Here is a 16,347-nt window from a genome sequence, read left to right as displayed (position 1 = left end):
GGTTTGAATTTCATTGTAGCAACATAATCTGAATTCCCTTTGCCTTTCTTCAGCTTGTTCCATACAAGGTGTGTGATCAAAATGGGTATACTTTCTCTGGAAGCTGCTTATCCTTTTGGTATAATAAATAAGAGGTTGTATGTTCAAAAAAAAAAAAAGCTTTTGTGGTTTAATTCCAATATTTAAGCATTCATTCTTAATTAGGAGCACATATCAAGCTCCCCTAGGGAGCTCTTTCAAAACACAAAAGCCTGGATTTCCATGCCAATCCTCCAGGATCAGAATCTCAGGGACTTGGAGTAGAGTTGAATGAAGGTATTTAAAACTGATATGCTATGAAAAAAAGGTGGGGGCAACTAAAGATAGATGCAGGGAAGAGCAAGAGCCATGTCTGTCTGACAACCATATCACTCTTAGCTCCCTTATCAACTAAAAGGGAATGGAAATTGTATAAAAATATACTGTTACGTGTCTAAGTCTTTTAAGGCTGCTTAAATTTAAGAGAGGAAAAAAACAAATACAAGAAGAGTAAAGTGTCAATGTTGTTGGTTTTTTTAATGGATTTTCTTATTAGATATTTCCTTTTTTCCCAATTTTTATTAAATATTTACTTCATTTACATTTCAAATGCTGTCTCAAAAGTCCCCTATACCTGCCTCGCCCTGCTCCCCTACACAACCACTCCCACTTCTTGGCCGAGGTGTTCCCCTGTACTGGGGCATATAAAGTTTGCAAGAGCAAGGGGCCTCTTCCCAGTGATGGCCAACTAGGCCATCTTCTGCTACATATGCAGCTAGAGACATGAGCTCTGGGGGTACTGGTTAGTTCATATTGTTGTTCCACCTATAGGGTTGCAGGCCCCTTCAGCTCCTTGGGTACTTTCTCTACCTCCTCCATTGGGAGCCCTGTGTTCCATCCTATAGATGACTGTGAGTATCCACTTCTGTGTTTGCCAGGCACTGGTATAGCCTCACAAAAGACAGCTATATCAGGATCCTTTCAGCAAAATCTTGCTGGCATATGCAATATTGTCTGCCTATGGTGGCTGATTATGGGATTATTTACATTTCAAATGTTATCCCCTTTCCTGATTTCCCCTCTGACAACCTCCTATCACCTCCCTCTCCCCCTGCTCCCCAACTCACCCACTCCTGCTTTCTGACACTGGCATTCCCCTATACTGGGGCATAGAATCTTCACAGGAACAAGGTCCTCTCCTCCCATTGATGACCGACTAGGCCATTCTCTGCTACATATAAGATGCCAAATATTGAGAGGTGGAAAAATATGAGACAAAGTAACCTCTACCTTTTATGAGGCACAATAAATAAATTTTACTGTAGTCTACTTACAAATTTTCCAAAGTTGTATGAAAATACAATGAATGGAAAATAAAGTGTGACAAAGGCAGAAAAACAATGAACCTCCCCCCAATACAACCCCGCAGTTATTAGAAAATGCACATTGAAATTTAGCATGAGTTATGTATGAAATAAAATAAATTATGAAACTTTAAAATGAGTAATGAAATTGGCAAACAGGAAAATAAATTATTATTTGGGGCACAAAGATGAAGGCTGAATCAAATCAAAATAACATGTGAGGGAACATGTAATCCTGCATCCTATTCTTCGGTTTCAATCCTTGCAATCTTGACTATTTTGAGGTAGATGAGTCATCAACTCAGTCTACTAATTGATCAAATGTAAGTATGTAAGACAATGAACCAATAAATAGTTGTCAAACAGGCAGGTGAATTCTGCAGTGACATTACACAAACTCTTGCTGCTTCGTCTCTCTTCTGTGCCAGTTAAAATCATTTCCACAATGAGATTTGTACTGAAGCAATGCAAGGTATAGAGTAGGTCCAGGGAGGGCAAACAACAGCTCAGCCTGTTCTTGGACTAGGTTTTACCATTCTGGTAGCATACATTCATGAGAAGCTACACAGCACTGTGAGGAAGACTGAAAAATGGCTAAAGCTTCATGTACTTATGAGGAAAGGCCAAGTGGAAAGTAAGGAATGAGAAGTATAGGAGGTGAGACTCAAGACGAGGGAGGCTCAGAATGAGAAAAGTAAGAATTGGAATTGCTTATTAATTTCAAGATCAAATCCTCCTTATATGCCTATGCAACCTGCTCTCTCACCTGTTCTCTCCCCAAGTGTTTAGTTCCATGTCTCAAGGAAAAGGGATGATTTTCATTTTACCTTTTCTGTTGGAGTGATTTTATATTTTGACAATAGTATGTCTCCAGACTTTAAGCGTCCCATAGATTCAACTTTTGGAAAAAGACTTTAAGAGTTTTTTTTATAGTAATTTGCAAACTAAATCAAATTAATGAGAGGCAGTCTTTGAAATGAACAGCAGATTTTTTTAAATACCCCCTTTAGCCTCTCCAGTCTCCTGGTCCCATTTTATTTCTATTTCATTAAAATTTTATTATGTTTTATTAATAAAAACAGTGAAAGCACATATATACTTTTAATGAGTTTTTTCCACAAGAACTAGGGCTAGGAGGTAGACTGTTAGAACACCTCTAGTAACCTCTCTTTTCCTTGAGATACAAAGGAAACATGTTCACCGGTGCTGTTCTTCATAATGATTGTCATTAAAAAGAGAAACTCATTTTTAAAAAAGAACTAGATGGCTTCTTTTCCAAAGCAAATATTTTGCTAGTGAACTAAAAAATATTTACAGTAGCAATTTATTGTGATGAGACATTTACTAATAACAATTGGTAATAAAATTTTATTTGCATGTGCTTATCTCATTGATAATAGTGATATAAATTTATCATTATCATTAGTATCTGTTAACATATATATGTGTGTGTGTATATGCTTTTCCTCTTAATTTTTAAACACAAGTTCAATGTAAAATATTAACCAAAGGGATCACACATCCATCCACACACAACCCTCACATCTCTCACATCTTCTCTCTCTCACATCTCTCTCTCTCTCTCTCTCTCTCTCTCTCTCTCTCTCTCTCTCTCTCTCTCATCTATCGTCTAGTTATCCTGGGTATCTATACTATGCATGAATGATTTNCTCTCTCTCTCTCTCTCTCTCTCTCTCTCTCTCTCTCTCACACACACACACACACACACACACACACACACACAAATTCTTGCTTTAACATTCTAAAATAGGGGGGTTAATATTAAATCTGGAATCATATATATGTTTAAAACTATGCTTGTTTGTTTAATTGTTCAAATTTGTTTTTGCAGAGTGTTTTAGTTTTCTACCAATCTCTGTCACCTGAACTGCTTTAAATACTGTTGTTGTAACATATACAACTTTCTAAAGTAAATATACTTTTGTTTGTTAAAACCAATGCTAGCCCTTTTTAGGTTCACAGATTTTTTTTTCTCCTCTGGTTGTAAAATAGTTTAAAGCTGTTTTGGTTTGGTCTTTGTTCTTTGGTTTTCCTACATTTGCTTTGATTTTGTAAGGAAGCAAATTGGCTTTTCTCTGCTAAAAAGCAGTTCTTGTCTGACAGAGAGGCTTGCTCTTTTACTAAGTGATCTTGGTTATAGATCACACTACTTGGACATACTATTTCAGTACAGGTTAAATATTTTATCTTGGGACATATTCTACATAACCAAAAAATATAGTGGCTTTTATTGCAGAATATTAGAAAGGAGAAATAAGTAATTTAAAATTCATTTCTTTCTAGAGGTGTTATAATTTGTAGCTACACAAGCATTTATTTAAAAATAACATTTGGAGACTAGATCAGGATGCAGTATGTATGCATGTGTCTGTAGAAATGACAGTCATTTAAAATAAAGGCAATGAGAAAATAGGGTGGAATATGGACTAGAAGTGTTTGATTAAAATGTATAGTTCACTGGTACTGTTTATTTCATAGGAGCTTTCCCCAGCAAGCACTGTTAACCTAAGTAGCTATCTCATTGCCTGGTCTTAATTTATTGATTATGAAAGCCAGTGTTTTATATTGGTATTTCCAAGCCTATAAAACCTTTTTTACTTTATATTTTACTGTTTACTGAGCACTTCCCATGTGTCAGACATTATACTAGATGCTGGTCATCCTTGCATGCAGGGAGAAGAATAGGCTGGAGACACTCTGGATCAAAGTAGAAAAACTAAAATAGAAACCATCTTGGAAGTTAAGTGAATGCAATAGCTTAGGAAGGAAAGCCTGTGGTTAGAATGGAAATAAGTGGATGGAGATAAAAGTTATCTGCAATGGAAGAAGACAAGACTTAGTTTGTACCAAGGAAAGAAATGGAGAACCAATATATTAGTTGGGCATAGTAACCTAGAATTCACAGAAAATCATATACATATGGTTAATATCAAACACATTCATCTAGTTTAATTCATATATTTATGGATTTATAAATACATGTAATATTAACTAGTAAAGTAAGAGAAAACATACATTTGAAAGAGATGGGGGAGCATAAGATGAGTTAGAAAGAGGAAAATGAAAGAGGGAAAGGTTGTAATTATGTTTTCATTTAAAATTCTAAATACATACTTTTAGAAAAAGTATGAAATAATCTAAATTTATTTTGGGAATGCTTGATTATTTTCATGGGAAATGTTGCATAGTAAACTTACAGGAGAAATTTTGCAATTATGCCCTCTTACTACTACGTCTGATTGATAATTTATGGAATAGATGTTTATTAACATTAAACTGAGCATAATGTATAAAGTTGAGAGGCACTATGATAATTCATGGTATTTTTTGTAAGAGGAGACATTTGGAGCCAATTATTAGTCCTAGCTTGCTCTAGACTTGAGATATTTTTCTAGCCTTAGCTGCATCATTCCCGCCATGCATAACCACATCCAGCCCTATTCTATTCAAATGTACAAATATTATTTTCATAATGTTGATCATTTTTTCCTACCACAAATTCCACTCAGAAAACTAGTAATAATCATGACTCAAAATAATTTTCAGGTAACAAGCTTGGGTGAAGCTCATTGGCAGAGGAATTGGCTACCATGTGAAATTTTCTGAATTTGATTACTAGTATGAAACAGTAACAATGGAGATGGATGGACAAAGGGGATAGGGCAAAGTGAAATGGAAGAGGAAGAGAAGAGAAGGGAAGTAGATAATGGGGAGGGAGGAGAGGAGAGGAGAGGAGAGGAGAGGAGAGGAGAGTCCCTAAATAAACTACTGTTTAATGTAATAGGAATTCTATGTGCTATTATTATAGTATCATCTCTAAACGGCTGTACAATGTGGCAAATTTTTCAAAGTGGTAAATACTGTATCAAATATGATTCTACACAAAAACTACATAGATAAAATTTGTTTGTTCTTGTGAAGCTATGCTTTTATTTTAAACAACCTGAATATAATGGAAGACAGAGGACAGCATATCAACCAAGCTGCTATGTATAATGTTATTCAATACAACTGTGGATGATTTTCTTTTTGAAAGATATACTTTTCTGGGCATGTTCAGAATCATAGCTCATAGCGCTCTCTCTTTCTTCTTCTTCTTCTTCTTCTTCTTCTTCTTCTTCTTCTTCTTCTTCTTCTTCTTCTTCTTCTTCTTCTTCTTCTTCCTCCTCTTCCTCTTCTCTCTCTCTCTCTCTCTCTCTCTCTCTCTCTCTCTCTGTGTGTGTGTGTGTATGTATGTGTGTCTGCATTTGAGAAAACATTAGGATAGAAACAAAGAAGTTGAACCAAATGTTATCATAAATCTCTTGAGGACAGCTTTCCCCATTTCTTGTCTCATGCATCGTTAAACATGTTTGCTGCATAGAAAATAAACAGACATGATAATACCAGGCATTGTATTAGTTGCTAATTTGTAAAAGGTTCAAAATAAATTTTGGTAAATTATACTGTACACTAACATAAAAAAGAATCATTAAAGTCAGTTGAATTTCTTCAGACCTTTATTTCTTACTACAAATTAGTTATCAAGGAAAAGAATTATTTCCCAGGATTGTGAGGATAGAAAGAATCACAAATGAGATAGAAAAAGGCTTATAAAAGCAATCTGCCTAACATCTATTCATTGATTTTAAGCTTTCACCATAAGTTAGAGAAGCCCCAAGACAAACTACCACTATACATCTAAACACAAATTGGGCATCATAGTGATGTAGAATCTTTTATATCCCTCTCTCCAGTTATAAAGACATTAAACACAAGCTTCTTTTATTATTCAAGTTATAATACCTGCTGTTAGGTTTCTTAATTTCTAACTCATTATCTGTTGTATGTTTAGATTCCTGTGTTTGTAGAATCTAATGAGAAAAGCCAAATATAGCAACAATTGTTGGCTCAGCATATCCTTAACATAAAGTATCAGGCCTAATGATCGATTCTTTCTCTGTTATTAGTATATTCTAAAATGTCAACAGTATGTGTGCTTGTGAAACACATACAAACCAAAGGAATGCATAAGACTAAAAGACTGAGCACTTAAGAAAATCATTTGCCAGAACTGCCTCAATTATCCATTTGAACCCCTAAAAATCCAGTAATAATTACAGGGTTGAAAACAAACTGGAGCATAGTGGTCTCCCCTCTCAATCTAATTTGTGTAGAGGAAAAGAAGCAATTATGGAATGGAAACATGTCCTAGGGTTTTGGCTCTAGTAATGTTTTCCTCCTAATCCATCATTCAGCATTATAAGAATCTTCCCATTTATGTAAAGCCTCAAAAGAAGTGTTTTCCAAGCCAGTATTAACAGCCCTTTCAAAAATAGTTTCTCTTATTGATTTATTTGAATGGCATGCGGATTTTCTCATTTACCAGTCTAGGTACTACCAAAGCATCCATCTGAACCAGGCTCTTGCTTCTCCCCAGGCTATTGGTATTCCTGATCCCTTTATAGGTCTTGCATAGTTGATCCCATTTTCACACTTGTTTTACACACTCTGGTCATTTAGAAATACATCTTCCAAATTGCTTCCTCTCAAATTCTTTAGCTATACAATATTGTGTGCAATCATTCTAGATTAAACTTCCAGATAGGCAAAACTGTCAGGCAAATCTACTAGTAGATTTCCCAATTAAAAGAATGCTTATTTCCTTGCCTACTAAAACCCATACAACACAGGGAACATTCAGAACTTTTTATCAACTCATTAGAAAATGTTTTCAGGCATATAAAAATGAGTTTCCAATCCTATATGCATGATTTTGTACAGGTAGGCCACTCCACTGCAATAGGGATGCTTTGTTCATTCCTCAGATCCAACACATACAAACACACTTCTACTGTTATAATTGTTACACTCTAATGTACTAGACCAGGGGCTCCACAGAAGCAGAAATGATCTGTTTTGTCCTTTCTATGCCTCCCATTCCAGCCATATGTCTGGTATATTAGGTTCCTTGGAAATATTTTTTTCCCAATGGATAAATGAGTGACACATTTCAAATGATGCCATATAAGCAAATTTCTATCTGTTAATTGTATAATATCCCATAGCAACAAAAACTAAGTTTACTTTATGGTGGCTTTCAGATCCTACTCATTTAGACTTCATGATTTCAATTTGAAGTTTGTGATTATATCTGAGTTTTCTAACATGTTCATGTAGAAGGAAAGGCCATCAAAAGACTGCCCTACCTGGTGATTCATCCCATATACAGGCACCAAATCCAGACACTATTGTGGATGCCAAGAAGTATATGCTGACAGGAGCCTGAGAGGCTTTGTCAGTGTCTGACAAATATAGAGGCAGATACTTGCAGCCAGTCATTGAACTGAGCACAGGGTCTCAAGTGGGGTCCCCAATAGAGGAGTTAGAAAAAGACTGGCAGGGCTGAAGGGGCTTGCAGCCCCATAGGAGGATCAACAATATCAACCAACCAGACCCCCCAAGAGCTCTCAGGGACTAAACCACCAACCAAAGTGTACATATGGAGGGTCCTGTGGCTCCAGCTGCATGTGTAGCAGAAGATGGCCTTGTTGGACATCAATGGGAGGAGATGCCCTTGATCCTGTGAAGGCTCCATGCCCCAGTGTAGGGGAATGCCAGGGCGGGTAGGAGGAGAGGGTAGGTGGGTGAGGAACACACTCATAGAAGCAGGGGGAGGGTGGATGAGATAGGGGGTTTCAGGGGTGGAAACTGGGAAGAGGGACAACATTTGAAATATAAAGAAAATATTCAATAAAAAAGATAAAAAGAGAAAATATCCAATAAAAATACCACAAAAATGCTTTTTAAAACTAAATATCTTCTTATTATACTGTCTCATATATTTAATTGTTCCTGTGTGGAGGAAATTGCCATGTCACAATGTGCAAGTGGCAGCCAGACGACAACTTTTGTGTGTCAGTCAGTTCTTCCTTTCACCATATAGGTTTTAAATATCAAGTCAGATCATCAATTCTGATAGTAGGTGGACACCATTAGCCTCTGAACCACGTGTTTGGCTCAAGTTGATATTATATTGTACAATGAAATATTTTATCCATATTTAGAAATTTCTTAATAAGCAACTGAAATCAAATCTTGACAAAAGTCTTCTACATACATTTTCATGGTATATTTATCTGGAAACTATGAATATCCTTCTAAAGAAGAACAGAAAATTGTGGAATATATTTACATGAAATATTAATCAGTCATCAAACCAAGTGAGTCGCTGTTCCACTTACAATGTAGATGAATCTCAAAAACCATATGATGATCAAAGTAGTTAATATTATATATCCCATTTATATGAATTCCAGACTAGACAAAATGAATTTTTGCTGATAGCAATCAGATTCCTGTTGTGCTTATAGGAAGTAGTTATTGGAAGGAAGAAGGATGAAGTATCGATTTTTAGAGATATAAATGTTCTGCTTTTGATCAAATATTAATTTCCTCATCTAAATCACTTGACAAAAGTTACCAGACTGAATACTAAATATTTGTGAGTTTGTCACTTCTCTGGCCATTCTCATATCCCACTTTATACAGCCACTACAGTTAAACCTAACAAATTCTAGGTTGTACTAATGACTTCAAAATCATACTTTCATACAGTAAGTAGAAAAATAGTCTTGAACAAAGTATTTATATATTTACAATGACATGAGAAATAAATAAAACACATTAGATGATAGAATATGAATATTATGCAGATGGAGTTGTGAACTAAATTATCACAAGTTCAAATTCCATAAAAAACAAGGTTTTGACTTCCTCTCAAATAAATCTGTTTCTTTCCATATGAATTTTTACTTCAATTAACAGATAAATGTAATATCCTTATAAAATATTTAGTATACTACTTCAGCTATGTTAAAGGATACAATGAATTTAAATACATGCTCTTTTAATTTACACATTATATAGAGACTTTTGTAATGCTCAAAGATAACTAACAACTGACACAGATTTAATTGCCAGGCCTCAATTATTTGTATATAGAATTTAAAAGGGCTCTGAAATTGGGCAATATCTAATATCTATATCTATCTCTCATCTATCAAGTGTATATGTGTGTGTGTGTGTGTGTGTGTGTGTGTGTGTGTGTGTTTGTGCTGTATCTGCTTGTCAAGTATGTTCAGAAGATGATGGTTAGATTCTAAAAGAAAAAAAAATGTAGTGATCGCATGAGCTTAAATTCTAAAGAGAAAATGGATCAAGTAGTCTGTTTGCATTTTAAAATTCAAAATTGACTGTATAATGATGATAACAGAACACACACATACACACACACACACAAACACACACACATGGACACACGCGTGCACACAATGAAGTCTCATGACATGACAGAGCACTTTCCACAGAATCTGCAAATGAGCTCAGACTACAAAAGGCTATGGACCTGGGGTGAAATAAGGAGCACATAATCAAGGACAAACATTACAAAAACAATGCACAACCAGAAAACCTCAGAGGAGACGCCAAGCCTGCAATGAATTGAGTTTTGTGATAATGTCAAAGACAACATTCAGAGACTCTTCCACTTAGAGCAAAATGATCTAGAAAGACAGAGGTTCACTGATTGGGCTAAAAGGGAGAAGGTTAGGGATAGACATTAGAGAAAGCAGAGACACTTAGTTTCCTTACTTTGTCTTTTCTGTCAAGGAGAATGTTCATCAGACTGGAAAAGGCATAAACTGTACAAGGAAAATGGAGCCCAAAATAGGTGAGGGATTTTTACAAGAGCACCTTGCTGCTCTAAATGAGCCAAAACCTCTAGGGCCAATCAATTATATTCCGGGGAAATGAGAGTACTTCCAAGGAGCTGTCTTACCCTGTTGCTAGTGGTCTTAGAGGAACAATGTTGATGATGGAGGTGGCCAAATGTCACTTCAATTTTTAAAAATAGAAAAAAAAACTTACTGATATTGCTATTCATTTTTTTCTGCTAAATGGCACTACTAGACATTTGCTAATACAGACAATAAGTGTGGACATGTATTTCTTGTATTTTAGTTTAATTCTTTTTGCAGTGTGAGCAATATACAATGACTTTTTTTAGCTAAAAAAATAGTCCTTAGTGTCTAAACGGAACTATATAAACACATCATTGTACCCACTATTTGAAAGTGTTTGAAGTCTTCAAACAGTGAAGAGAAATCTAGTTATTTCATGAATTTTTCACGGTAGCACTATGTTGGCTTTTGAAAGGAAACAGAATAAGAAAAATTAATATTGTAGGAAAGTTGAGAAATGCACATAGAAGCCAGATTAAAGAAAGACATGTTCAGGGGACTATGAGATGGATCAACATGTAGACACTTGCTGACAAGCCTGAAAATGTGAGGTCAATCCCAGGATCTCACTATGGTAGGAGAAGAGAACTGACTCCCAAAGATAATCTTCTAATGTCCATATGTACACAGTGTTATATGTAACCCTCCTCCAGACTAAAGAAACAAATGAAAAAAAAATAAATAAAAGAGAAAGGCATGGTAAAAGTCATGGATATCTAGAAAAACCATACAGGTGATATGCTTTTTGAAAATTCTTTTTGTTTTCCTTCATCATTTTCAAAGGTAAGAAAAGTGCTATGGTTACTTGGAAGTTAAATGGTAATATCCTCATTTTAACAAGATATTTTATCTTTCTTTAAGATGCTGTATTTGAATTATGGCTATGTAGTATTTCCAAAGAAGACTGTCTTGTTCTATCTAGAAATTTAGGAACACCTGAAAAGTACAAATTTTAATGGATTTTTATCAAGAAGATATTATTAGAGTTCTTCACTGATGTATCAAATGTAGTAGAAAAGTATATCCAGAATGGTAAATCCCATTTAATTATTTCTTAAAAATCATCATTAACCGGGTGTAGGGCACATGCCTTCAATCCCAGCACTCTGGAGGTAGATGACACCCAAATATTTTAGGAGTTTGAAATAAGCCAGGTGGGGTTCTGTTCAAAAAATAATTATAGGATTACTATTTTCATGTAATTTAAATTAATAGCTCTTTTAATGATGCTATTCTGCTCTTGAGCAAACCAATGCTTCCTATGAAAATATCTAGACAGAATAGTTTTTAAAGTTTCCATAGCAAGTTTTGGGCTATAGCTCAGTGGTAGAACACTCACCTAGCTAGCATGACATCATAGGTTAAATCACCAGTAGCGATAGAAAACATTTTTTCAACAGTTTTTGTTTACCTGATAGTGCTTTTTTTTTTTTTAAGAAGAAAAAGAAAAACAAAATGTTGCAAAGTTTGAAACTAACAAAGTTTCAAACAAGAGAAACATACAATTCTTTAGCACATTTTATGGAAGTATATGTAATTTTGGTTTGACACTCAGAATAAAAGAGCAGGAAGTATTGTCATGATTTTGAGTTGCTTTCTCAAATCTCCCATTATCCATCTTTCTTTTCCCACATTTACCATCTGTGGGCTTTCATCTGTATATGTATGTATATATATATATATATATTATGCATCCATATATATACATATAAAGATTATATATATAATCTTTAGGCTTTATGGTAAACTTTAGTCTTCATCTTCCCCTATCATATTATTTTCTATTTATATTGGATTGAGTTGGTTTAAGTTATGCTTTAAACTACCAAATTATGTTTTTAAAACATTTGGGTATTAAAGGAAGAAATAATTCAATAACCCTGAAGGTTAATTTGTTGCTTAAAAAAATAAAAGTTTTACTAAGTTAAAAAATATTCAGCTTTGTATTTTACATAAAAAATATCAGGATTTCACCGGGCGGTGGTGGCACAAGCCTTTAATTCAAGCACTTGGGAAGCAGAGGCAGGCGGATTTCCGAGTTTGAGGCCAGCCTGGTCTACAGAGTGAGTTCCAGGACAGCCAGGGCTACACAGAGAAATCCTGTCTCAAAAAAAAATCAGGATTTCAATTTTCAAAGAATGTTTTATGAAAAATGAGAAAAATCGCTTTAAGATACTACAATGAATTTTAGACTCAGCAATATACATACTTTATCTATCATATCTCTTATATTTATCTCCTATTAATACCAAAAAGATATTTAATACATGTAGAAATTCTAATTTTGTTAAACAATGCAGGATGTAGTATATAGATTAAAGCTAGCTTTCAACAACAGAAAGCTGACAAATTCATGGAAACTGAACAACTGTCTACTGGATCAAAGTTGGTTAAGAAGAAATAAATAAATTAAAGACATTCTAGGATTCAATGAAAATGAATACACACTATACCAAGAATTGTGGACACAATGAGAGAAGTGCTAAGAGGAAAGTTTATACCACTAAGTGCTTACATAAAAGTTGGAGAGATATCTTACAAGCAGCTTAAGGGCACAACTGAAAGCTCTAGAACAAGATGAAGTAATCACAACCAAAAGGAGTGGCAACAATAAAACAATCAACTGAGGATGGCAAAGTATGTACTGATTCTTCTAGGTTATAAATTATATTCTAAGAACTCAAGAACATAGACATAAACAAAATAAATAATCAATTAAAAAATGGGGTACAGATACAAAGAATTCTCTTTTCATTCATTCATTAATTATTAACTATGCATCTTTATTGCAGCTTCCCATTCCTCTTCTCCCTGTCTCTATCCCTCCTCTCTCCTCTCCCCTCCCTTTCTCCTCATAGAAGTAGAGGCCTCTCTAGATGTCTACCCACCTTAGCATATCAAGTTGCAGTACACTAGGTGCATCTTCTCCTATTGAGGTTAAGCAAGGCAGCCCAGTTAGGAACAGAGGAATCTCAAATGGCGAGAAACTTAAAGAAATATTCAATACCCTTAGACATCAGGGAAATGCAAATCAAACTACCTTTTCTCCTATTGGGTTACCTAGTCCATCCTCAATATGAGGGCTTTTATTGTGTCTTATTGTATCCTGTTTTTTCATGTTTGGTTGTTGTCTCTTAGAGACCTCCCCCTTTATGTAGGATAATGGAGGGAGAATGGATATGGGGGAGAGGGGGTATGGGTAAAAGGAGAGGAAATAGTGATTAAGATATATTGTATGAGAGAAGAATCTATTCTCAATTTAAAAACTCAGCAATTTTTACAAAAAGTTTTATCACTCAGAAAAAGAGAAGTGATGCCTATTTAAAGGGATTCACTCATAGAGACTGGGAAGCCACACTGTTTGCAATTTAGTCTCCCAGAGAGATAGTGAGTTATACTCACTATAGTATATTTACTAGTGATTAGATTCAGGATCCCCCATTTCAAAGTTGGCAAAATTTTATAAAGCACAAATATTTCATATAAAATGATATAAATCATTCCTATATCCTACAGAAATCCTACTTTATATTTTAAATCACATCTACATTACTCATAACACAGAGTGCAAATGAAATATTACATAAAACTGAAATATTATATAAATAACTGCATAGAGAATGAGAAATTCATCCATGTATGTCCAATAGAGTGGATTTAAAAACTCTTCATGCTTGTTTGAATCTGTGTTCAGAAATATCTCAGCAGGAAAGGAAATAATGTTTTCCTGCTCAAGCCAAAGGCAGAAATAATAACCTTTAATCAATATCTGTGTGCTATTCAAGACGTTAATGATTGAGTGAGACTGACCTACACAAAGAATGAGAATTTGCCTTCCTAAGTCTACAGATCCATAGGCTACTCTGGTCTAGCAATAGCTTCAAAGCACATAGTGTTATTTCTGATCATGTCTTTGCACACTTTGTTCATGTTCATATTCAAAATGAACCGTTACATAAATTAGAAGTTTACTAGTGATAAAATGTTGAAATTTGGATTTTCATTACCTACCTCTATTTACTTGTGGCCCAATGTTCTTTATATATTTAATCAAATGCCACATACAAGTATCATTAAAGAAAATTGGAGAAATATATTTTATTTTAGGCTAAATTTTTATTTTATTTTATTTAATGCATTAAGGAAATTGATAAACCTATGACAGACCTGAAAAGCAATGACTGTCTGCTGCTAAAGTTGGACCTACAAGTAGGAAAAAAGTATCCTTGTGCTTCTGATCTGTTTGATTATAACAGACAAGCTTCAATGAATGTAGAATAAAAATATACTAATATAGGGGGAAATAGAAAGGGTTTATGTAATATGGAACTAAAGTTTTCTCTTTTTTTTAAACTGTTTACATCACTATTCCATAAAAAGTTTGTAAAATAAGACTTAGGAAAACAAACTAACTTGAGCTCTACCTGTAGTTTTGGAGACTTTCATTAAATTTAGGGAAATATCTGAAAAGCAACACCAAGTTTCATTATATGTTTTCAATAATGAAACTTATTTTGATGAATATAAAAACATTTTCTAGTATCTTCATAACTTGGTGAAAGTAAGGTAAATGTATTGAATGAAGTTTCTTCTAAAAAGTTATTTTTACTTTTATTTTGATCCTAACACTTTATGGTCTTCTTGTGTGAGCTCTCTGTATTTTAAAAAGCACACTTTTACTAGTGAGTTCTTTTAAGAATCTTCTGTTAGAAGAACAACTTCAGCTATTGTTTTACTACACCAGTGGAGTATCATAGCGATACACCTTATGAAAACACATATTTTGTTTTGTTTCTCAGTATATATGTATTAGATACCATATTAAAAAAAAGAACTACACTAGCATTATGATTTCTTCTATATTATGGTAGTGTCTATTACATTCTTTCCCTTAGGCTTGTTGGTATTTGACAAAAGGACAAATATACCAAAAAGTTTAAAAGAATGCTATGTAAAAACAATATAGTAAGTCAAGCTTTAGATATATGTCAAATGGCTCTGTTTTACAAATCCTGTTTGAATTTTTAATATTGCCAGTATTGCCTGAGGTTAAATAGACAAAAGCATTATTACCTTAAATAAGAACATTTCCTGAAATGTTTAGAAGATTATGAGAGTGGTTCTTTAAACCTAGTATATTTTAGGAATGGATGATTTGAACATCATAATATCTATGACAGGGAAAGCTGAGAAATATAGTCATATTTATAAAAGCACAGTTCTGATATCTAGGAATAGAAACTTCACATCCAATTTTCTAAACAAAGAGGATCTATTGATATTTTTAAAAGATTAATGACATTATAATACTGATTTTATAATTGACTACAGTATGGATTTGATGATGAACCTGAAGACAGAGAGACCAGATGAGAGTTATTACATTTTATACTATTATGACTTTCGATTAAGAAAGATTTTGGAAGCAGAAGTTTTGAGTAGTAAAATTGTGTCCTACAATAAATGGTAAAAAAAGAGGCTTCAATTATCCAGGCTAGAAGAAACAGGCTGTAAAATAGGAGAGTTTGAAAAGAATAAAATGATGCTTTTGTTAAAGTCACACACAAGCTGTTGACATAAGAAGATAGGAGTGGAATGACTTTTAGGGGTCTATACCTGCAAAAACTGGAGTAGAACTGGAAATACATACTGAAATAGAGATAAATGAAATATTCAAAGGCAACACAGTATAATAAACCATGGATGGTGCTACAGATGTAATGGTGAAACAATTCATATCCAAGGATTTCAAGATACAATTAGGGATAGAACAAAACAGGAAAACCTCCTATGAATATTACTAAAACTAAATGGCTACTAAGTTAAAATATGAATACTGAATATTATTAAATGGAAGAAAATACAACGGAGTTGGGACTTATAAGAGTATTGATTTTGAACATACTTTTCAAAACTACTAAATCAATGCCTACTATATACTAGGCAGCATTTTCAATGTGACGATCAGCACTAACTTCCCATAGGAAGGAATTTAGTGAAGTATATATAACAAATTATTTAGAACACAGAGTCTCAATATTTTAAGATGACAAAGAAGAGGATTAAAATGCACTGATAGGAATCAGTCTGTGCTCTTCCGGTCAGAAAAGCACCGGGACAGCTGGGGCGCAGGGTCGGCTGACACTCACCAGCTACCCACAACA

The 16,347-nt window shown here is 34.2% G+C and overlaps 1 protein-coding gene across 4 annotated transcripts in view; it reads right to left on the bottom strand.

The window, feature by feature from the left end:
• Positions 1-16,347, bottom strand: part of Dmd (dystrophin) — a 2,293,239-nt gene that overhangs the window by 910,249 nt on the left and 1,366,643 nt on the right. The gene's annotated exons all lie outside the window — the stretch shown is intronic.

The sequence above is a fragment of the Mus caroli genome, chromosome X (genome assembly GCF_900094665.2).
Source record: "Mus caroli chromosome X, CAROLI_EIJ_v1.1, whole genome shotgun sequence".
In the NCBI taxonomy this organism is placed as follows: Eukaryota; Metazoa; Chordata; class Mammalia; order Rodentia; family Muridae; genus Mus; species Mus caroli.
The sequence above is the reverse complement of the archived record's forward strand: the minus strand, read 5'-3'. Positions and strand labels throughout refer to the sequence as shown.